The 24,616-nt window shown below is 33.0% G+C and overlaps 1 protein-coding gene across 1 annotated transcript in view; it reads right to left on the reverse strand.

Annotated features, from left to right (window-relative positions):
- Positions 1-21,938, reverse strand: part of qsm (Zona pelucida superfamily protein qsm) — a 127,967-nt gene extending 106,029 nt beyond the window's left edge. The window contains exon 1 of the mRNA XM_089648379.1: positions 21,752-21,938. The gene's annotated coding sequence lies outside the window, so the exon portion shown is untranslated. The remainder of the gene's footprint in view (positions 1-21,751) is intronic.
- Positions 21,939-24,616: the final 2,678 nt, after the last annotated feature.

The following is a 24,616-nucleotide window of genomic DNA, read 5'->3' on the forward strand; positions in this document are numbered from 1 at the left end:
TATACAATGACGAGATTCAGAAATATTATGGTTTTTATGAACACGTGTTCCGACACCGTGATAATACAAGCGTATCACGGTGTGTATCTTCTCATAAATATATCAATAGTGTTTGTGCAACGATACTTCTTCATTGACAACCTCATTTTTTTTTTTTTAATATTTTTATTTATTTTATTAAATACAGTATAATGTTTAAATTTACATAGTAAGAACATATTTCAATAAAAATTAACATGTTTACCTTTACAAGAGTCTAAAACTCGTGTGTAAAGGGAAAATAATAAAAACTTAACATACATATGTAAATAGAAGAAAAAAAGAATCATAAAAACATATAAAGTGAAGAGATTTTAGTTTTTTTATACAATAATTTATAAAATAATATAGTGAGATATCATCGTCATTCTAATTCGTTAAATTATTTATTGTAGTGAAGTTAATTTTATTTTTAAATTTATTAAAGTCCGGTTCTAATCTCATCTCAGTCGTTAATTTATTAAACCATACCACTCCATTATAGTTAGAATATGTTGATTGTGCATTGATGGAGGTTTTAGCTAGCAGACGTTTGTTCCATTCGGCTACTGATCGGCCATAAATAAAATGAAATAAAAGGACACTCTGTATTATTGTATGTATGTCCCTTGGCCGTGCCGCCCGCACAGTCTGGCTGTGTCCATATTAGCGGTACCGGTTTGAAGGAGTAATGACAATTTATTCGCCGATATACAAGCCTTGCGCTCCTGGTAGAATGATCGCAACACTCCCGCCTTGCAGGACGACACGCTCAACTTAGCAGTCGGGGGCGTCGCTACTGTGGATTTTATGTATATTTAACAATCTATATAGGTATATGGTTTTTAGAAAATCTTCGTTTGTTGTTAGTACCTCTTTTGACCACCGCAGAGATAAGTAGGTATGTCAAGTTGTATATATGTGTTTTAGAGAGAGTGTATTATGACTCTTGTCGGAGTTGTTTTGAGGGAGTAACTATGCAGTTTTTGGGAATACTGTGTGGAGGGTCTATTTAAGAAAAGAAAGATATGAACCTAGCTTTTGAACCCGCATTGTAAGAGTAAAGGGATTATCTCTAAAGGAATCTCAGAACACTTTCGAGTATGTAAACTCGGCCGTCTGGACAAATCGGCAATTTATGCCGAGAACTGAATTGAAACCGGCCACTACTCTAGATTTTTTCCCCGAAGGTTTGGGAAGACCCAAAACGCATTGACCGCTTTTAATTACGGAGAAAATAAAATCCACCAATGGAAAAACCCATTACTATTAATAGACACGACGTAAGCTTAGTAGTTCTTGCTGTACGTTACTTGATAGCTACACCAAAACAAAACGCCGAAAACCAAATTAATTTAACTAATTATACTAAAATTACCTATTCTGAGAGGATTAAAGCAAGCAACACGATGTCGCTTCTATATATATTAATGCACACTTCACCACAATGTAAACATCTGCCCTGATGATGGACAGATATTGCTGTCTGAAAGGTTGGTTAAAGAAGGAGGTAGCGCAACAGGGCATAATACCCCCGAAAACAAATCAGGAGAATGATCTAAAATAAATATATGTATTTCTTTTAATTATTGAAGACAATATAAGACGATTCATAAACGAAAACCCAGGACCCGGCAAGGCAATGGTTCTGGGTTCGAGTCCTAGATGTGACCGTATCCTTTTCTGATTCAGATTTTCGTTTATGAATCGCTTATGTTGTCTTCAATAATTAAATATTACAATTTGAGGTTATTTTAAAAAATAAATAAATAAGTATGTATTTCTGTTAAAATTATTTGATTGCGCTATTTTGTGTGAATGTGGGTTTAAATAAAGCAAATGGCTGACAGATTGTTAAGGAAATATAGAATGGAAAATGAGTACAATGAAACATCGGGGTCAGAGAAAGGTGTAGGATTGGCTGGAGGTCAGAGGTATGGGGCACTGATGAGAGTGATCGGGAGATAATACAGAGAGGAAGATCGTACACAGCATTGTTATTGTAATCAAATGATCCGCATATTGTAATCAAGCAACGATATCATTACCTGTGAAACAATCAAGAATTCAATATGTTATAATTGAGTTCAGAGTTGGAGTGGCCAGGAAATGGATATTAGATTGATGGAGGTACATAAAAATATATGCAATATCCTATTTTTAGCCACATTTCTCGTGTTTCCACAATACCTTTCATTATTTATTTGTTAATTTTAGGGAAATCTACAGTTTTCATTTATTTCAGTTCGTACATAAGTATTATATGGCCAAAATAAAACCAATTATGGATTTCCTCCTTGTGACTTTAGCTCTACTGAGACAGCATAATAAGGAATAAGTAAATTAAAATTGTAAGAAAGAAATATGAATTCAAAAATTTATACAAAACAAAAGATTATATAAAACGAAAAATTTACGAAGCAAAACATTTATTAATACATTTATAGCCATGGAGAGATGTTGTAGATATAAATCAAATCATAATAGAAATATAAATAATAGAGACAACATTATTTACAAACCATCAGAGAAATATTATTTTATGGACCTCTTGTATTTGATAAGTTCGAAACTGAAAATATTCACCTTGGATAATACACTATTGTAATTATTGCATACAGTTATTATATGTCTTAATATTATTATTAAAATAATTGCATGCAATAAATACAATAATAATTAACTAAAACAATAATTATAATAATATTCTTAACTGAAAGAAGTGCACATTTTAACGTTATTAAAGTTCATTTTTTTACACTCAACTCTACGATATGGGGACATTCTTGTAAAACTAACTTAAATTACCTACAATCAGTACTAAACTCTATGGTTAAATTACTAGTCCAAACAAATATTTTTCACAGAGACGTAACATTTCATTGTTGTATCGAAACATAAATATCTTGCCTGTGCAGGCCTTACTATGGGACAAAATATTGATTCAGCACATATCTGAGTCTGAATATAAAAATAAATTGGAACATGAACACAACACTAGGTTCACGAAGAATGAAGGCATGCTTGTCGAAAATACAGCAATAAAAACGGATAGCGAACCCTAGAATGTAACGTGCCCAAAATGTTTAACCAAATACAGTTTTAAAGTATTAGTTTATCCGGGATTTATTGTAAATTAATTGTTTATATATTTATATATACACATTGTTGCATTGTATTTATAATAACCATTTCTATTGTTCTCTTTTATGTATTTTGTATTTATATTTTTTTTATCTATGTATATTCTGTATTTATAATAACTAAAACAATTGTTATTCTTTTGTAAAAGCCGCTATAATCGGCGTTAATAAATAAATAAATAAATGTTGCCAAGTAACTTCAAAAATTTTCAATTCCCAAATAGATTCAGATATATGCTGAAAACATAGCTCATAATTAGAATTACTTTATACTAATCATCACTATCAATCAATAATTTTTATTTATTAGCACGTTATTTGTAATAATATAATGATAATATTTTGATGATTTATATAGCGCCGTTTTTGTACAAAATCACCTAAGGGGCGCTGTAAAAATGAATAATACACTTCTACAATGATCTACTGTTTATGGAGATAATATACAGTACAATACTTACCTGGTAGGTCACTTGAGATTAACACTTAATTAACATTAACTAATTGTTTATTAGCGAAATTTAGAAATAGGATTTGGGACATAATTGAAAAATGATTGGACTTTCTCTAAGGAATGGTATATTTAATTTAAGGGTATGACAGCTTAAAAGGGTAAGTTTTTAGTTTAGACCTGAATTCTGTTGGACTTGTTATGGATCTTAGTTCCGGAGGAAGTTTATTCCAAGCCTTCGGCCCAGATACTCCGAAAGCGCGATCACCAAACTTAGTATTTGGCTTGCGCTTAGGTTCCATCAGTCTGCCTACAGCTACTGATGTTGCTGATCTAAGAGTTGACTGCCTCAGACCAGTATTTTCCGGGACGCATTTGTACATATAAACATTGTATTTGAACATGTACATCCTGTTGACAAACTGCTTTGTTGTAGTTTAACGAGAAAAAACTTTAAAGAACATTAAAAAAAAAACAAAATAATTTACGGTATTTCTTAATCAATTTTTTTTAAGTTTTGAAATAGATTTTTTATAACAAAAAAAAGTTTTTGTATATAAATCTATCTATCTATTTTGTATACGATCTATCGTAGCTGCACATTCCAAACTCCTTCTTTATTACAAAGAGTCAAAAAAATTGTCAACAGATTTAATATCATTTCCAAACTGAGATCATCACGAACGTCTCGAATAAATCCAAATCAAAATGGAGCCCAGATCTTCATTACGAAACTTCGATTGCCATTTCTTTTACGATCCTTTCGCAGAAATAATACGTTGGCGGACAAAACCAGGTTAGCCATTTTTTAAAAGGTTGAAAATTAAATAGCATTCTTTATCTCCCACCGATTTACTTTCTCAAAATTCTATAAGTGACTCAACCACTCCATATCTGATTTAAACACGACATCGAAAACCCCCACATTCTGAATTTCTGTCGATTTATAACGTATTTCTCTTGAACACTTTGTTTTTGTAATGAACGTAGGTCGGATAATATGGAATAATTTATTTATTTATATATATATATACGCCTAAAAAGACTTTTACATAAAAGTGATATATGATGCAGTGTAAATAGGAGAATATATGTATTATTTAAATTTTATTTGATTAATTTGTGTTATTTCACAATTAATTAATTAAAATAATATATAGTATATTTGCGGCACGTTCCAGAGTGGAAGATACTCTCAGTATCGCCCTGGTGTAAGACCACCATTCAGAATTGAAACGTTGCTTGAAATGGCTTTAGCCGTGTTTGGTGACCAGATCTGAATAGCCAGGTACTTCCTCACCTTCCTCTTCCCCATCTCCCTCCCCTCCCCAATACCCTCAGCCTCACAACATACCCCAATTGGGGATGCCATAGTCTCACTGGCTCCAGACGGGAGCAGTTGGGACTCTTGTGCGGTAATACTGTAAAAAAAAAAAAAAAAAATTATACTGGATATACTGACAGTAAATAGATGTAATCCATTGTAAAGTAGGTAAAAAATGCACAATTGTAAAATTGTGATTACAAGTATAATGAGAAAATATTAATAAATAATAAAAAAAAGAAAACTAAATTAAAAAAAAAAACTAAATATGAAGCAATATTAGTAAAACGTAAGAGTAAAATAAAGTAAAAAATAAATTACAACCACACTACATATAAGACAAAACATTAAAACTAATTTGCCAACACTACTCTAATTTGTAGGATTCGACAAAGTGTTGGTAAAGATTATGCTTAATTCTATAAATGGAGTCAATAAATAAATCAATAGCACCCCCCATACTTGTTGCCCAGATCATGCATCCTATTGGTCAGTGAATGTGTCTGATAGTTGGTCGTGTATGTTTTCCAGAAGAATGTTATATTTTGTCTTGTATTCCTATTCGGCACATGGAATTTAATATTGGCAATAGTCAATAGTCGCTAATACTATGATCGCTCTTTTAGTGTAACAGGCCCGCACATCTGGAATTGACTTCCCTCGCTCTTACTAATCGCCAGAATTTGGCTGAATTTAAACGGGCTTTAAAAAAAATAATTAAAAATCTTACCATTCATAAATCTTAACTTCTTTTCGATATTTTATAATAAGCCATATTCTAAAACTACCGGTTATTGTTTGATTTCGGTTGCCTCCTTATTGTACCTTTTAAAATGTGTGCTCAGAAGATTCTCATTTCTGAGCACAAACTGCCTCTTGTTTTATATTATGTTTTTAGTTTTAATATTCTTGTTTTGTCCTGTCCCGCTGTTACTGTTATTCTAAGTTTTGTCATCACTTTGTATAAACAGTATATTTTGTGTTATAATATAAGATCTGTATTCTGTATTGGGTAAAGCACACGGTAGGAATAATTTTAAGAACATGACCACTAATACTAAATTACCGTTTTTAAGTTTGTTATAGTTAAGCGCACTTGAAATGAAATGACACTAAACTGCGCTATATAAACACATACATACCTATCAGGGTATCTATTCTCAAATGCAGGCCGCTCGCAATCGTCGTCGAAAGTACATACACTGGTCAAAGTTCTTATTCTTGATTCTAGTCGAAGGTACATACTTACATACGCAAAACGTCAAAAGCCATCCGGGTCGACCAACTCTTTGTTCGAGTGGAATGACTTCGTTGAGAATCAAGGCCCAGAGACGTCTATGATCTACGTTCATTACAGTTTTTAAGTTCCTAAAAATATATGTGTTATTTTTGAAGATAATATCTATACATTTGTAGATCCGAAAATCACCCTCACCCCCTTTTCCCACCCAGAAATAGAATTTTGATACTTCTTGATGAGATTTTGCACATTTCACGTCGAAAATAAAAGTAAAATTACTGTTCTACATTAGCTCATCCTCTCAGTTCGTGCAGTTTGGTATTAGCTCGGCGTCATTCGTCACGCTTCCGTGCCATATCTCCCTATGTTTCTATTATCTATGGAATGAAAAATCTATGGAATTAAACTCTGAATATAACAATAAAGTTGTCCTTAAATTATGTTAAAGTGTTGCTATATTGGTGTTTCAAAATAATCAAGCAATATATCGTTTTAAAAAGAAGTGGTAAATGAATGTATTCAAATAATTGGTTTTTCGTTGTCTTGAGTAAACAAGGTGCAATATATCTTTAAAGTTTACATTAAAAGTTTTGACAGAAGAAAACCACAGAAAAACATTAAAATAGACAGGTGATCTGAGATAAACGGACATAAAACTTGATTTTTGCCGTGAATAGTGAAATAAATAAAGTAACTCAAGATGGATCCTAAAAGTTTTATTGATAAAGCCACAGATGCAGTTCTAATTCTACAAAATTGCATTAATGACATTTCGACAAAACTAAACAAAGAACAAATTAATAAATTAACCCCGAAAACAATTACAATTTTGGGGTTAATAAGCGAAATGGCAGCAAAAATGGCCGATATTTCTGGAGAAAATAGAATACTTAAGGAAATTACGGGTAACAATAAGCAATACCAAAATTTGGGGAAAAAAATTATTATCACTCCGAAAGAAGAGCAGACCACGGAGAAAACCGAAGAGGATATTAAAAAACAAATTGATCCAATTGAAACAGGAGTGATGGGAATAAAAAATGCAAAGGATGGTAAAATAATTGTTACATGTAGAAATAGTCAGCATATTGAAAAACTACAGGAAGACATAAAAATAAAGTTCTGTGAAAAATATACAACGAAGATCCCAAATAAAAGATTCCCATCAATAAAAGTCGTTGGAGTAACACATAAAATGGATGAAAAAGAAATCGTTCAGAACATAAAAATTCAGAACGAGTTTCCAGAAGAACCACAAAAAATGGAAGTAACTGTAATAAAAAACAAGAAATTAAAAACAGGAGAAGAATATATAATATATTTGGAAGTAGATACACAAACACATGGAATAATGTTGCAAATGCAAAAAATAAATATTGGATGGGAAAGGGTCAGAGTATTTGATGCATTTGACATTAAGCGCTGCTATAAATGCTATGGGTTCAACCATAAAGGGAGCGAATGTAAAAAAGACTCCTTTGTATGCCCTAAATGTACAGGTGGTCATAAAAGTGAAGAATGCAAGGCTATTAGAGGAACAGAAAAGTGTAATAATTGTATTAATACTAAAAACAAGTTGAAGATAAACCTGGACTCAAATCATCCAGCGTGGAGCTTCGAATGTCCAGTATACAAAAGGAAATTGGAATTGGAGAAGAAAAAGGTAAATTTTTTATAAAAAGCAACCAACTGCAAGGAATTATATACTTAAATATTCAGAGTCTGATAGCGAACAATGAAGAAATCCAGATTTTGATTGAACGAAATGATCCTGCACTTGTAATGTTAAGCGAGACTCACATAACATGCGATATTGAAGACAGCGAAGTTACTTTTCAAGGATATTCAACAATACGCTGTGATTCCTACAGTAGACACACAGGGGGAGCAATAATAATTATCAAAAAAGACATAATATTTGAAGTTATTTCTAACACAAAATACGAAAAGAACTGCTGGATACTAGCGATCAGGATAACTTCTGGATATAAGAAAGGAGTATACGGAGTAATTTACCATTCTCCAAATGCAAGTACAAAAGACTTTTTATCATTTATAGAGAACTGGTGCACCCAAAACCTAGAAGAGGAAGAAGATAATATCCTAACTGGTGACTTTAATATAAATTTCAAAAATTTGAATGATACATATACTAAAAGACTTAAAAAAATTATCCAAGCATCGGGAATGAAACAACTTGTTAAAAGTGAGACACGAATAACGGATAAATCCAGGACGTTAATTGACCTTGTCATATCCAACAGATTAGATTTGAATGTAAAAGTTCTAGATGAGCCAAAAATAACCGACCATAACCTTATCCACATTACAGATAACACAAAAAGAACTAATACGAAAACCAGCAAAGTAATAAAATACAGAAATTATAAAAAATATAACAGTGAAAGGTTAATTGAACTTCTGGGTGATATGAATGAACTTCATCAAATGGAATTTAATGAAAAGGCTAAATCATTAATAAATAACCTTCAAGAAGTAATCGACCAGTTAATACCAATCCAAACTACTAAAATAAGAGGAACAAATAAATGGTATAACATAGAACTACAATCAATACAATATGAAAGAGATAGACTGTACAAAATTGCAAAAATCTCAAGAAACTCACAAGACTGGAAAGCATTCAAAAATGCAAGAAATAAATACTCAAAACAACTGAAAGTTTGTAAGAACGATTACTTCAAAAATAAAATTATCTGTGAAAAAGGAGACACTAAAAAAATGTGGAAAACCATAAAAGGATTAATGCAAACTGAAGATAAAGGGATGAAACATGACATTGAATTTCCACATCAGATACAGGGTAGCATACAGAACTGCTTCAACAAATATTTTGTAAACAGCATAACGGAATTACATCAGAGTATACCAATACTGAAGGAAGACAACCGCGTGAGAAATGTTCCCCTAAACCGAGAAAAACTTGTGTTTAAAGAGATTGATGAAACATATCTTTTACAGATTCTAAACAGCACCAAATCAAAAGAGAGTCCAGATGGAATAAGCTTTACAGTTTTAAGGGATGCAATGCCAGTGATAGGACCTCATCTACTGAACATAATAAATGAATCGTTAAGAAGTGGAAAATTTCCAAACACATGGAAAACATCTATTGTGATCCCGATTCCGAAAGTTGTTAATACCAGAAAATGCGAAGAATTTAGACCTATAAATATGTTACCAAAATACGAACAGGTACTAGAAATTGTAATAAAGAAACAACTCGTTGAGTATTTGGAAAAACATCATATATTATTTGACGAACAATCAGGATTCCGTAATAATAACTCTTGTGAAGCTGCAATAAACATTGTGATTAATACATGGAAGAAAGAAACAGATAATAAAAAAATCACCATTGCAACATTTTTAGATTTTAAAAGAGCATTTGAAACGATAGAAAGGAAAAAACTTTTGGAAAAATTAGAAGATATAGGTCTTTCTGAAGTAGCTCTAAATCTTTTCAAAGAATATCTCCATGAAAGAAAACAGGTAACAAAAGTGGAAAGCTCAGAATCAGAACCGATAGAAAACAACCTCGGTGTTCCACAAGGGTCGGTATTAGGTCCAATTCTATTCATTATTTACATTAATGATATAATTAAAACCATAAAACATTGCAAAATTAGATTATTTGCAGACGATACATTAATCTATATTTCATGTGAAGAATACATAGATGCAATCAATAAATTAAATGAAGACCTACAAAATATAGCGAAATGGCTGAAATTAAACAAATTAAAACTGAATGTCAACAAAACAAAATATATGGAAATAGGCAACAAAACACATAACACAGAGTTAAAATTGACAATTAATGGCGAAAAAATTGAAAAAGTAAATGAAATTAAGTACCTGGGTGTGATACTAGATTCAAAACTAACTTTCGCAGCAAATTTTGAATATGTGCTAAAAAAGGTATCTAAAAAAGTCAATTTTCTTAGAAGATTAAGAAATAAACTAAATGGAAACACTACAGAGCTGATTTATAAAACTATAGTTGCTCCACATTTAGATTATTGCTCTACTGTGTTGTATTTGGCCAATGAAGGAAACTTGAACAAGCTAGATGTTATACAAAATAGAGCTATGAGATGTATACTAGGAAAAGGAAAATACGCAAGCATAGATCAAATGAGAGAACAGCTAAATTGGATTTCTATAAAAAAGAGACTATTATTTAATGTGTTAATTTTTGTACATAAAATCATGAACAACCAAATGCCAAAATATTTTAAGGATGAAATTGTTTTTAATAGAGATGTTCATAATTACGAAACCAGAAATGTAAATAGGATTAGATTGCCACATATGAAAAAAACAAAATCACAGAACTGCCTAATGTACAAAGGACTAAAAATGTATGATGAAATGCCTGAAAGTCTGAAGAATGAAGGAAGAATGAATGTATTTAAAAAGAAATGTTATATTTATTGTAAAAATATGTAAAATTACAAAATGAAATATGATCTTGTTTATATTAGTTTATATTCAAATGTATAAACTAACTCAATAAATAATAAAAAAAAAAAAAATCTATGGAAGATGAAGAAAGCTAAAACAGATCGACAGGATGCTAAGTATGTAAAGGTTAACTCTCCACCTGCATTCTGTTCGTTGTTTCTGACTCAATTGGCAATTTGTCTTCTCACCCATTGCTCACAAATCCCATAACAACAAGCACCTACCTGAACACTGCGTTGTGCAATTATACCAACCTACATGAGAAGAACTGTGCTTGCCTACAGCGTGATGGTGCCATATACGCGAAGAGACTGTGTTTACCTACCGTGTGGTGATCTGCAGCCGAAGAAAGGAATGCTGTTTGATATATTTTAGGCTCTCGCCAGCAATAACAATCGATATGGAAACTGGTATATGGAATTTGACCCTTTGCCCTTGGGGAGAATTAAGCATAATCATCTGTTGCATGTATCAATTTCTATTTGTTGTTACAATGCATTGCTAGATTGACGAGTAGACGCAACAGATAAACATAATAGAATTATCAGTATCGCGGTAGATGGTAAAATGTATGCAGAATTTTTTTATACAGGGTTTTCCAATAAGAGTTGTTATTTTGAATAGCCCGCTATTTCGGTAGATGTTACTTTTAAAGCTGTCATTTTTTGATATTTGACAAGTAAAAACTACGCCATTAATAAAAATGGAACGATACACGCTTCAACAACGCATTGAAATTATTAAAATTCACTTGAGTGAATCAAATGCAAATCATCTTGAGTGATGAGGCCCATTTCCACCTCGGTGGCTTCGCCAACAAGCAAAATTGTCGCATCTGGGTCTCGGAAAACCCAAGAATTATTGTTGAAAAGCCTCTCTATCCTCAACGTGTGACTGTTTGGTGCGGTTTATGGTCCGGCGGAGTCATTGGACCTTACTTTTTAGAAAATGAGGCTGGAGCAACAGTTACGGTGAATGGATTGCACTATTGAGAGATAATTAATGATTTTTTATGGCCGGAATTAAATGGTATTGATCTGGACAACGTTTACGCACAAGACGGCGCTACGTGCCACACAAGCAACGAAACCATTGATCTTTTACGATTGAATATCAAAATAACACCTCTTATTGGAAAACCCTGTATCTTACTAGATTTTGTAGCTAGTAATTTTCTTCTTATCTTGAACGTCAAGTGTGCAAAATTTCATCAATCTCTGTATAAAACTGAAGACTTGTATTCAATAAACATACTCACCCATATAATTAGATGGCATCTTCAGTTGTCCTTTAGTTAAGGCATTTAGGCAATTTCACAATTTGGGAAGCGGGTATGGGTACCGCCGCCCCGGGAACCATTTAAAGGACAACCAATAACAAACCCCTACCAAAGATCACCCCAAGTGATTCGTTACGTTTGGTGACTTAGCAGGGGTGTCCGGGTTCATGGGGTGAGGTTTAGGTTGAGGTATTGGCGGCGGAAGCGTTTGCCCAACTACTGCGTGGCGGGTTGGATCGAGAGAGACTGGTTAAGGAGACCTTTTTACCTCTTCAGCCGGACTCTCTCTCTCGAGGGATGGATTAACATCCGTCACTTCGAATCCGTGAATCACCCCAAAAATTACTACTACCCTTCATACCTTTTTACTTCCCACAACTTTCCCTCATTGCTTTACCTAAAAAGACCCTCCACATAGTATCCCCAAAGATGACATTGTGAAGCTAAGGTAAAAAAGGCAATTTGTGTGTCGTCATCATATTAAAATTACTGAATTCCTTCTTTAATCCCCTCCTATTCGTCACACTTATAATCTATAATAATCTGTAGTGTCGTTTTATCATCAAGTAATGTTGTTTTATCATCAAGACATTCCTTGTGTCGTTCTATGAAATTAATCATTCTGTCTTTTTGTCTTTGAGTACCTGTATGTAATGTTGTTAAATGGCCTTAGCGACCGTTAATAAATAATCCATTTACACAGTGGAGAACACAACGTTCAAAGTTCATAATTTAAGTTTGACATTTATCACTTATTCAGATGCCAATTGGAATTTTACATTAAAAGAGCTTTGAAAGACCGGAAATATGAAGATAGGTTCGAGGAATTAACACTACCAATGTTGAAATAAAGAAGAGAGAGGGGTGACTTGATTGGGACTTCCAAAATTTTATCTGAACAGTATTGTTGCCCTGGCATCTAAGAAATCTTCACCACTAACAGAAACATAAATCACTGAAAAAATTTAATAAAACAACTTTTGCAACCAATCCTAGGAAACAATTCCTTACAAATAGAGTAGTGGATGCATGGAATAAACTTCCACCACAAGTTATCTATGCAAATAGAGTAGTGATGCATGGAACAAACTTCCACAACAAGTCTTCTATGGAAATAGAGTAGTGGATGCGTGGAACAAACTTCCACAACAAGTCATCTATGCAAATAGAGTAGTGGACGCATGGAAAAACTTCCACAACAAGTCATCTATGCAAATAGAGTAGTGGATGTATGGAACAAACTTCCACAACAAGTCATCTATGCAAATATAGTAGTGGATGCATGGAACAAACTTCAACAAGAAGTCATCTATGCAAATATAGTAGTGGATGCATGGAACAAACTTCAACAGGAAGTCATCTATGCAAATAAAGTTGTGGATGCATGGAACAAACTTCCACAACAAATCATCTGTGCAAATATAGTAGTGGATGCATGGAACAAACTTCCACAACAAATCATCTGTGCAAATATAGTAGTGGATGCATGGAACAAACTTCCACAACAAATCATCTATGCAAATAGAGTAGTGGATGCATGGAACAAACTTCCACAGCATATCATCAATTCTACTAATAAAATAAACTTAAAGTTCAATTGGATTCTTATTTGGAGAGAAGAATGAAAGGATTTAATTATTTTAAATTCAAAATAACTCAATTACTGAGAGACTAATTTTAAAATCACAAGTACCCATTAGCTTTACTATTTTATAATCGTAATAACAAACCTACAGTTAAATATTATTGCATACTAGCTCTACCCCGCCACGTGTTGCTGTGGCTCAGTCTGTCTGTGCAGACAGAGAAACAATAACGCATGTTGCTTCTGCATCCAACAGATGGCGCTGTTTTCTAAAATAGCATGTTTGTCCGACAGATGGCGGTGTTTTTAATAAAATAATGATTTTACCTATCACAGGTAACATCTATATAATATAGGTATATAAAAACACACGAGTATTCAAATGCAATGTTGTGGCAGAATTTCAAAGCAATCTAATCTAAGATTTTGAACAAACGAACATTTAGATTTTAATTTATATAGATTATCTGCATGGTTATTTGATTTCTAGAAACAATGTTATTAAAATTGACCAAGAATTGTATATAAAATTAGTGCGAGAAGCAACCACATGAAATGGAGCATAGAGTTTCGTGTTGTATTCATTAGCTACGTGAAAATTTTTTAATCATACTCACAAGGTCTGGCTTGTCTAAATGTCCGTTAATGTTTTTAAATAATGTCTTCGCCATGGCAATTATTATTTTTTATTTACGGTAATGTGATGTATACGAGTACTTATCTATTAATTCTGAAATTCGATTCTCTCGATATAATCCTGACATATTTGTAAAAACAAACATTAAAGAACATTTAAAATGGCGTGTAATGACGCTGGAGGTGTATTTTTAAACCGATTTGTGCATAATTCAACAAGTGACATCACCGCTTTAAGGTCGAATGCTGAGACTTTGTCTGGACGCGAAGGCTAATGACTGATTCAAACACCTAACACAACTGATACAACACCTCTGTGGATTAGTGGTAAAAACCAATATTAGACGCCGGCGGAAAAAATATTAGACACAAATAATCTGTAAAGAAAGTTTGCTGTTAGTGTGATCTATATCTACCTACTGATTTGAAAAAAAAACTGATTTCGCTTGTTAACATTAGAACTTTCAACTCCTAGACCCCATACATGTACCTAAATGAAATTGACCCTGTTCAAGAACTATTTTAGAAAATTAACATTTTTTTTGCCAATTTCAAAAGAAGGAGAGTTAAATTGACCTTAATTTGGGAGCACGGACATGCTCACAAGACACTTCTATTGGTCTATCTCTTCATCACAGCCTCCGTGGTCGAGGAGTAAGTCTCTTGACTGGTATTCCGGAGGTCACTGGTTCAAATGCCGAAGTAAATTTTATTTGATTATTATATGTTATTTCACGATTAAATCACTGAAAATAATACCTATAAGGTATATTTGCGGCACGTTCCAGAGTGGAAGATACTCTCAGTATCACTCTGGTGTAAGACCACCATTCAGTATTGAAAAGTAGCTTGAAATGGCTTTAATTTGGCCGTGTTTGGTGACCAGGTCTGAATAGCCAGGTATGAAACCGCACAAGAACCCCAAATGCTTCTTACCGTCTGGAGCCATTGAGACTATGGCATCCCCAATTGGGGTACGTTGTGAAGCTGAAGGTAGTGAGGAGGGGAGGGAGATGGTGAGAGAGGAAGCTGGAGAAGTGCCTGGCTGTTCAGGTCTGATCACCAAATACAGCCAAAGCCATTTCAAGCAATGTTTCAATTCTGAATGGTGGTCTTACACCAGGGTGATACTGTGCCACAAATAATAGATGATTTTGAATGAGTAAATTATGAAAAAACACAAATCAATCAAATAAAATTTATTTGAACCCGCGACCTCCGGCTTGCTAGCCGAGAGCCTTACCTCTCAACCGGGTGTTGTTTAGTCTGATGAATCTTACAAATAATATTTGCAACTCTCGAAACGGATATTGCTAAGTAAATAATTGATAATATTTGTTGCATGTAATTTAAGATGCTTTATTTACACAGTAAATGCCTTGTTAATGAACATATGTTAGCAAAATATCCAATTATCAGGAAATTTTCACTCAACTTTAACCAGCTGTTCAACTCTTGGCATTTGACGCATAGTTGCTTTCTAAATAATGTATTGTTTATCTGCTTATTTAAAAATAGCACTTTTGGCTTGCAATTTATTCTAAACACTATTACGGTGCTGGTACGCCCCGCACCATTTATCAGTGAACTTAAGTAATGTTTAAAAAACAGAGAAATAGAAAAATGTTACACGAATAAGTAACAGAGATGACAGTGAAAGGAGAGCATATATAAGTGATGAGCAATGACAATATTCATATAATATAAAAAGTACAGATGGAAGACAATTATAAGTGTTACAAGACAATATAGTTACAATGCTTGAAGAAGGTTTAAAGGGTTTAAAAAATACACATTACGTATCGAATGTCGAAATTCATTTAGGCTTACACCATAAAATTCAATGCTTTGACTTGACGGTGAGTTTACAAGTCTCGACATTCTGGACATAGAAGAATGGGAACCATAATTAGTGGAAAGTTGATTCAGGAACAGCAATTCATTATTTCGGAGTCTACAGGGAGGGATGTTAAACTGGATGAGCCGCAACAAACCAGTTTTGTCAGTAATACTGTTGATAATTTTGAATATGCAAATCAGATCAGAGTGTTTTCCACGTTTTTCTAAAGAAAAAATGTTTAAAGTTTGTTCAATTTCATCATATGAGTACTCGCCTCTTTAATAAATCTGAATGTTTGTTTTTCGTGTAGGTATTAATATGATTATGTATTTCCATCTTTATTGAACATTTGTTACGTTTGAATGTTTAAGAACAACAAAAAAAATAATTAAATTTTTTATTTGAAATTTCCTGGATTCAGAGAACGTACATAACAATTAGTTCTATCAGTAAATAGAGGTCGTCAGGGTATTAATCTCTCTTTAAAGTAAATAGCTGTCGTCAGGGCAATAATCTCTTTTTAAAGAATGTTTACCTTTAAATCTTTATGTGTTTAAATATTTAAAAAAACATAACAAAAAGGATGAAAGTAGACTGAATACTGTTGAAATGAGATCCCTGAGGCGTATGTGTGGTAAAAAAATGTACGATCGTGTGAGAAATATAAAGATCTGATGTAAGCGTAATGAGTAAGATTAAGAAAGGGACGCTTAAGTCGTTTGGGCATGTAAAGCGAATGAGCGAAGAAAGGAGTGTAAGGAGAATATATGATGCGAATGCGAATGGTAGCAGAAGTCGGGGACGCCCGAAGAAGACATGGCACGATCAAGCGAATCAGATACTCGAAGAGGGCCATGTCAAGAGTCAGAATAATAGAAGAGTGTGTATGGGACTATGTATGAATATGAATGAGGCAAGAAGTGTGTGCCAAGACCGAGTTGTTTGGCGGTCCGTCCTCTCTGCCTACCCCTGCTAGGAAACTTCGCGATCGTTAGTTAGTTAGTTAAATTTATATTTTTTTATAAATTATATAATTAATAATTATTAGCCTGAAACACCTATATAAATTGAAAAAATCTTCCGAGAAAGAATACATGCCGCCGACGGGAATTGAACCTTCTGATTACCGGTCATGTGCCTTGACAATTTATTTTTACCTCTTTCAGGCTAAAAGTCATTGCTTAAAAGTAATTTGTTTTCCTTTGTGCTATGAATAAAAATCTTTGTCTCTTAAACATTAGTTTTTATTCAAAATAATAAACATAAATTTGTTTATTGTTTATTTGTCCTTTTTTCTCGGGTTTCGCGTAAGCCCTCCCGGTGATATCTCCACATACAAATATTTACCCTCCCTTTGTTCAAATTCCGTTGAGAGTTGCGAATATTTAAAACAATGAGGTTCGTTGATTTTTTCTCTATTCCAAAGTAATGAGTTTTGAATTTATTTGGAATTTTATATTAGATTCCTTAAACAGTATTTTCAATGTTTTATTATTATTTTTTATGTTAATACCGCACTAGAGTCCTAACAGCTCCCAACCGTCTGGCGCCAGTGAGACTATGGCATCCCCAATTGTGGTATGTTGTGAAGCTGAAGATAGTAGGGAGGGGAAGAAGATGTAATATTAGTCAGATTCAGATCTGGTTAGCAAACACGGCTAAAGCCATTTCAATTTTCGATTTGTATTGATTGCCTTTCACCGCGCTGGAACGTGCGCAGATATACTACATACTATTTTTAATTAATAATTTGTGAAATAACACAAATTTATCAAATAAAATTTACTTGCGCACGCCGGAGTTTGAACCCTTGGCCTCCTGATTCGTAGCCGTATAAATAATATAACAATATATCATATTCATATTTTTAATACTTTTCATGTAGGTATACCTTTTATTTTTTTATTTTATATTATAGAAACAAACAGTAGGTACATGATTTACAGAGATGAAACAATATACAGGAATAAGATACTTCATGTTGTGTACCTATGATATGTTTCCTTGTAATGTCAGCTAAGTGGTATGTTTATTCCTTAATTACCAGGTGACGTGTGTAGTATATAGGTGTGTGTGTGACGTGTGTAATGTATCTGTGAGTGTTTGTATTTGTTTCTGTATGTATGTATGCGCATTGAATAGTTAAAATTATTGACATGATGTTACGTTTGAATTTGGGCAGTGAATCCGAAAAAATGTCAATGTTTGAGTTAAGACACATATTATTTAGAGTATGAAGAGCTCGGTTAATTGGCGAATTAGATGATGCATTTATTTTATCGCTGTATTAATTTAGCTTTGTTCTGTAAAACACTCAATCTGGCGCAATAAAGGTTTGCTAAATACAAACAAGGTTTACAACAAACTGTTCATGTTTATTTTTATAAATATCAACAAAGTGACTACACATTGCTATGTAACTACTTTCCTAGTACCTTAAGGCGATGCACTACATCGTGTAATATTTTAAATCGAGCCGCTATCAATAACAACCCTTACGTAAATGAGGATAAGGTTTAAATTCCCGATTAACACCATCCGCCTGTTTTGATTTATGCAAGAAAAAAACATGGCCAAAAAGTGCCTTTTATTTTATTTTGTGGATTTTCAGGCATAAATATTTAATTATTTTTCGATCATTTTATAAATAACTTAATTTGCCACATTATACAATAAAATCATAACCGAAAATGGGTTCGTAAGTAGGAGATTTTGAACTTTAAAGCAGTTTTCATAGGCCTTATACATTATTTTTTTCTGGGCTTACAAAAAGACTTATTTAAAAAATACTCGATTATTTCAAAGGCCAAGATGTATTCTACTCGCAGTATTTAATTAAAGCATCTGAAACATTTCTAGGCGACCAAATTTTCAAACCAAAAACACATGATTTTGCATTACTACGTATGGCATCGCCTTAAGCACTTATTTTGTACTTTTTTTGTTATATACAATTATTGAACTCCTTTAATGTACGACAGAACTCTCTATGACAACATGTATTGTATCTGCTTGTATAGTTCATATTCAATTTACTATGTTATGTAATATAAATACACTTATTATTGTGCTCTTCAATAACTTATATATAATAATGAATACATTATTAGTGCCAAGAGTGTTTAGATATTAGTTTGAATAGTATAAGAAGTCAGTGATGCCCGAGAAAGACTACACATTATTTCTGCACGGGAATGAGATACGGAATCAAATTAAAATCGATATAATGTAGGTTTTCTAAAGTAACAATGTGGTCTACAGTAGTAAGTGGTAGAAATTTCCCGCTATATTCATTCCCCGGCGGGATTTATGAGGCGACGCCTTTAGTCCTAGAATGGCTCGTGGACCTAGATGTCCCCCTCTGACCCCCCCTCCACCCTACGAAAGAAGAAGAGGTGGTAGAAATAATCAGGGAGGCCCTAGGAAGATTTAACTCTTATTTCTGCATTAAATTGAGATAAGGAGTTGAATTACAGTTGAAATAATGTGGTTTTTTAACAGTCAAAAAATTTCATGATATTACATGAAGTGAATGTTAGAAATGACTGAAATAAAAAAGAGAAGGTAAAAATGGCACGATCAAGTGAAATAAATTCTTATCATAATACAATAATAGTTTTTTTTTTTAATAACTTAATGAGTAAAACCTCAAATAGGTAGGGCGGTGCCCCGGCAAGAGGGTCCTGGATTCGAGTCCTAGATGTGACCTATCTTTTGCTGATTGTTCCGTTTCAAATATTCGTTTAGGAATTGCTAATATTGTCTTCAATAATTAAATATTACAATAATAGTATTTCAGCATTTAAAATACACCCAGTTGAAAGTTACACTGGAATGCAGAACCTCAAAACTTTATCACGAGCCATTCATAAGTCCCCGAGTAAATAAATAAATAAATATAAAAGTATTTTAGTCTTTTCCCGACATTCACAGAAAATGTTCTATAGATGTTTAATTTCTAGACAAATAAATCGTCGTTGCTTGCATCGTTTGCTTGGTTTTTCTCCTTGTGTATGTATATATTTCTATACTATATCACCTAAGTATCATCTTACATAATAGTCGCTTGCTAATATACCTCAGTAAATCGTGTCTTGGTTTTAAAATGAACTCTTTTATATGGCCATACATAAACGGTATCGTTAATTCTGCCATTTGAATATTCAGAACGCAAATGAGTCGAAACCTGTTGTAATTTTTTTTGCAAAATGTGAAAAAATTTGCATTTAATTTTGTATGTTTTTAAGTGATTTTTTTAAAAATGCATTTTCTGTGTAATAGTGCTGAGAGCCAGTGGAACTATGGCATCTTCAATTTGGTTATGCTATACCGTTGAAAGAGGTGGTGAGGTAAAGAGAAAAGTTGGAAAGAAACACATTATTATCATTTTGATTTGAGATTTTCACTGCCAAAAAAGTATTATTTTGGTTTATTTTTGGGGTATTATGCCGTGTTGAGCTACCTCCTTTTTTTAGTCAACATTTCAGACAGCATTGCAGTGCTTATCATCAGGGCAGATGTGTAACATTATTACATAATATTTTATGGATTACGCATGATGTCAAACAACGTCCGAAACGTTGGCTAAAGAAGGTGGTAGCGCAACACGGCATAGTACCCAAAAAATAAATCATATTATTATATTGATCTTAAATCTTGCCGGATTCTACTCGGATTCTGGTCCGTTGAAAACATTAGAACAAATCACCAAAATTTTCGTGGATATATTACTCAAAATTTTTCGTTAAAATTTATTTCGTACTTAAATTAATGATATTGGATACTCTCAGTATTGCTCTGGTGAAAGACCAACATTCAGAATCGAAACGTTGGTTTCTTGTTCTAGCCGTATTAATAATATGAGCCATGTACCTACTTCTCAGCATCCCCCATTTCCATCTTCTCCACCTCCTCTCTTTAAACCTCACAATTACGCAAACCACCCTTGAGGTGATTGAATCACCAGATGCTATATAAAGTTGACCATCTGTTCCATATAAAATGTGCAACTATAAAGCAATTAATCATTATATTAATAATTATTGGTAATGCCATCATATCACTGTCTCTGTGTAGTGTATAGTGACATTTAATATGGCTACATATTATGCAAGCACTTTACGTGCCTCACTAGGCGATATCTGTACTGAGAGTTTGAGCTCTCTATGTAATTACCTATGTCATTGATGGTTAATACCTTTAATAAAATTATGGAACCTATACTATTAATGACGGCATAAAATTCGCTATTAAACATCTCAGACATAAGGTCTTTAGCACCTTTATAAAAAGCTACGTTTTTGCAACATCGAAAGCCGAAATTCTTCAGCAAAAGATTTGATTTATTTTCAACGATAAAAAACAACCAAAACCCTTGGTTATCCCAAAGCAAGGCACAATTTTACAGGACTACCTCTGCAACAAAAGAATTTCTGCATTGCAATAAATAATCTTGATTTCTGACCCTTAGCCGGTTTCTTTTTCGCTACCTTTTATGGCCAATGGGTTTCGCAACACAAATCAACAATCGTACCCACCCACACGTCTGAGGCGTCCCAATTGAATATAACCACACACACAAACACAAAACATCTATAAAGCAGTATTATTTATACACACATGCAAACAGACAATCGCACACAGCTGCGAAAAGAAATACGTAATACATCAGTCCATTGAAGACCTATCTGTAATATAAACATTTATGTAAAAACTTTAAACGGTAAAACAAAGAGAAAAAAACTGACCGGTTTTATACTGGATTGTGCTGTGGAGCTAGTCACCTATGCATTTTGGTGGGTCTTGTATTGGAAATGTCACTGAAAACACACGATTTACGAGTTTTTGGTTAACTAATATAATCTACCGACAGAGGCTGAGAGATACGAGCCTCTCCGTGGCTCACTTCGTACTGGTTGAGTGCTCGAGTGTTTGGCTGTCGGGAGTCAGTTTGGGTTTGAAGAAAGCGTGTAAGAAGTTGGATCGACGGAGATAATGGCTTGGAGATGGATGGTAAAATGGAGACGGCTTCTCGAAAGCGCTTATGATTATATTGATTTATTTATTGCATATTAACAATCGTATTTTTTTAAATTTTAAACAAAAATATAAATTAACTTAAATATTTTTACCAACAAGTCCAACGACATGGTGAATTTTCTTGGAATTTGGAATGGAATCCTCCCGAGGTACTTGTTGTGAAGTTGTCGTTAAAAAAATACTATTTTAAAAACTAGATTAAATTATCTTTGAAATATTTGCATTTGAAAAAAACATTGATCTTTCCAAACAATACATTTTTAATATCAAACATGAAAATGTTAACTAAAAACTCACCAGGATATTTTGACTCGGAACGTCCATAATTTTGAAAGAATTCGATATTTATAAAACATATTCCTTTTGTGTAGGTAATAAGTGATAAAATTGTCACTTGGCTTTTTATACCGTATATACATTAAAAAAATATTAATGAAAAAATTACGAAACTCGTGAAAAACTTTGAATTGTTTAAAATTTTATCCATGTAATAATGTATAAATATTTGATACAAACTATGAAGAATAATTATTTATCTTTTTAATGACGTAAAAATCACATATCTACGCATTATAGAAAATAAGATAAAATACTTTTATAATGTATTGACGCCCCGGTCAGATCTGTCCTTCAAAGGCTATAGTGGAATATGATGTTTGTGGTTAGTAATGTCCTTCCGAGACCTGAAGGGTTAAAGCGAAAATACTGGGAATAATTACTGATTATTAAATAATGTCTTCCTATAAATTATTTTTGTTTGTGTCCGGTCGACTGAAAGTTTAATTTTTTTATGTGACACCTCACAAGAGCGCCCCTCTCTCTACAGTGTTAAGGCAGAGGAGCTATGTCACCACCCAGTTGAGCAGCGTTGTGAGGCAGGTTAAAGGAAGGGATTATATGAAGGAGGAAAAACAGATACCGGTAGCTCGTTCCAAATACGAGTCGTCTTACACAAAAACGAGTCGAAGAAGCGTCCAGTTTTACCTGTAGAACAGACCTAACATGCCCACACTGCGTCAGTGCATCAGAGATGTCAATCGGTCTGTTAATAATGGATTGTCAATCAAAATGACCGCCCTTTGCACAGAAATAAGTAGGTTTATTAACTGTAGTTTATTGGGGCTCCAGCCAGAGGTGGCTCCCGAATTCAATTGCTAGACGTTCTTGAGATTTGTATAGGGTTTGCAGCCATTTACTATTGAAGAATCTGTTATGCCTATATATGACGCCCAGTTTCTTGATTTGAGTAAGTTCACTAAGCCATATAAATAACCTAACCTGTGACCTAAGTAAGGAAATAAGTACCTATATATACCTACTTAATTTTTTTTTTCTTTCCTTTATTCGGAAATATATTTGTATACAGTTTTTTACATGCTTTTCGGCTACCACACTAGACACATGTCCGATTATGGTAGTCGAAATTTGTATATAATTATATACGTTTAATACATGTGCATTTGTTAATATATTATTTTGTTAAATGCAATGTATTGTAAAATAGGTAATAATGAATTTGCAGTTTTTTAACATATCAAAATGAATGATTTTACTATTATCAACGTACACAAAATGCAAATATATTAAAAAAACATTAAATATCTTTACACAAATGTAGCGAAAGTTTTTTAAATCGCTTACCGATGGTTTTATCAAGTAAACTTTATAAAACCTCCACATCCAGCATCCCAAACGATGACATAGGACCTGAGGGAAATCATTTTCCCAAGAAGTTAATGTAAAAACATAAAAATTAAAACATGTTTTATAAAAAAAAAAAAATTCTTTGTCCCACTTATCGTAAGCACCTTCATTCTTTACCCAAACAACATTCCCTATTAGTAACAACTTGCTACCTATTAATTCTTGTTCTTCTCGTGTATGGTAGCCCTTCCACACTTGCTGCAAATACAGATCGTACAGTACACAGCAACTTCGGGAGATTTTTCAACCTTCGGCTCCTTATGCGGTGGTAGGTATTTAATAAATATGTAGGTACGATACGGTACTGCTTATTAACTGGAAAAGCGATTGTTGTTTACAAAACAAATATTTATTCATACGTTCATCTCTCTTGGACACACAGACCCTCGCATTCCTACCATATAGCCACATACCTTTTACTTTTCCAGAACTTCAGAGTGAAATTCTCTCAGAGTAAATAAATAAAATTATTAAAAATAAAATTGTTAAAAAATATAGTAAATTATCTTCCACACAAAGAACGAAGTAAATAAATAGTAAATTATCTTCCACACAAAGAACGAAGTAAATAAATAGTAAATTATCTTCCACACAAAGAACGAAGTAAATAAATAGTAAATTATCTTCCACACAAAGAACGAAGTAAATAAATAGAGTATGATTTGAGATTCTCACTGCCAAATAAGATAGAATAATATTATAGTGATATATTTTTGGGATATTATGATCCCTTTCAGCCAACGTTTCGGACAGAATTACAGTGACCATCATAAAGGCAGATGTGTAATCGAAATAAATAAATACGTTTTGAAATAATAATTATGTGTTCGGATCAAACCCGAAAAAGATTATCACATTAATATTTTTGA

The sequence above is a fragment of the Hesperophylax consimilis genome, chromosome 27, assembly GCF_061612785.1.
Source record: "Hesperophylax consimilis isolate HC1 chromosome 27, BYU_Hcon_1.0, whole genome shotgun sequence".
Classification (NCBI taxonomy): domain Eukaryota; kingdom Metazoa; phylum Arthropoda; class Insecta; order Trichoptera; family Limnephilidae; genus Hesperophylax; species Hesperophylax consimilis.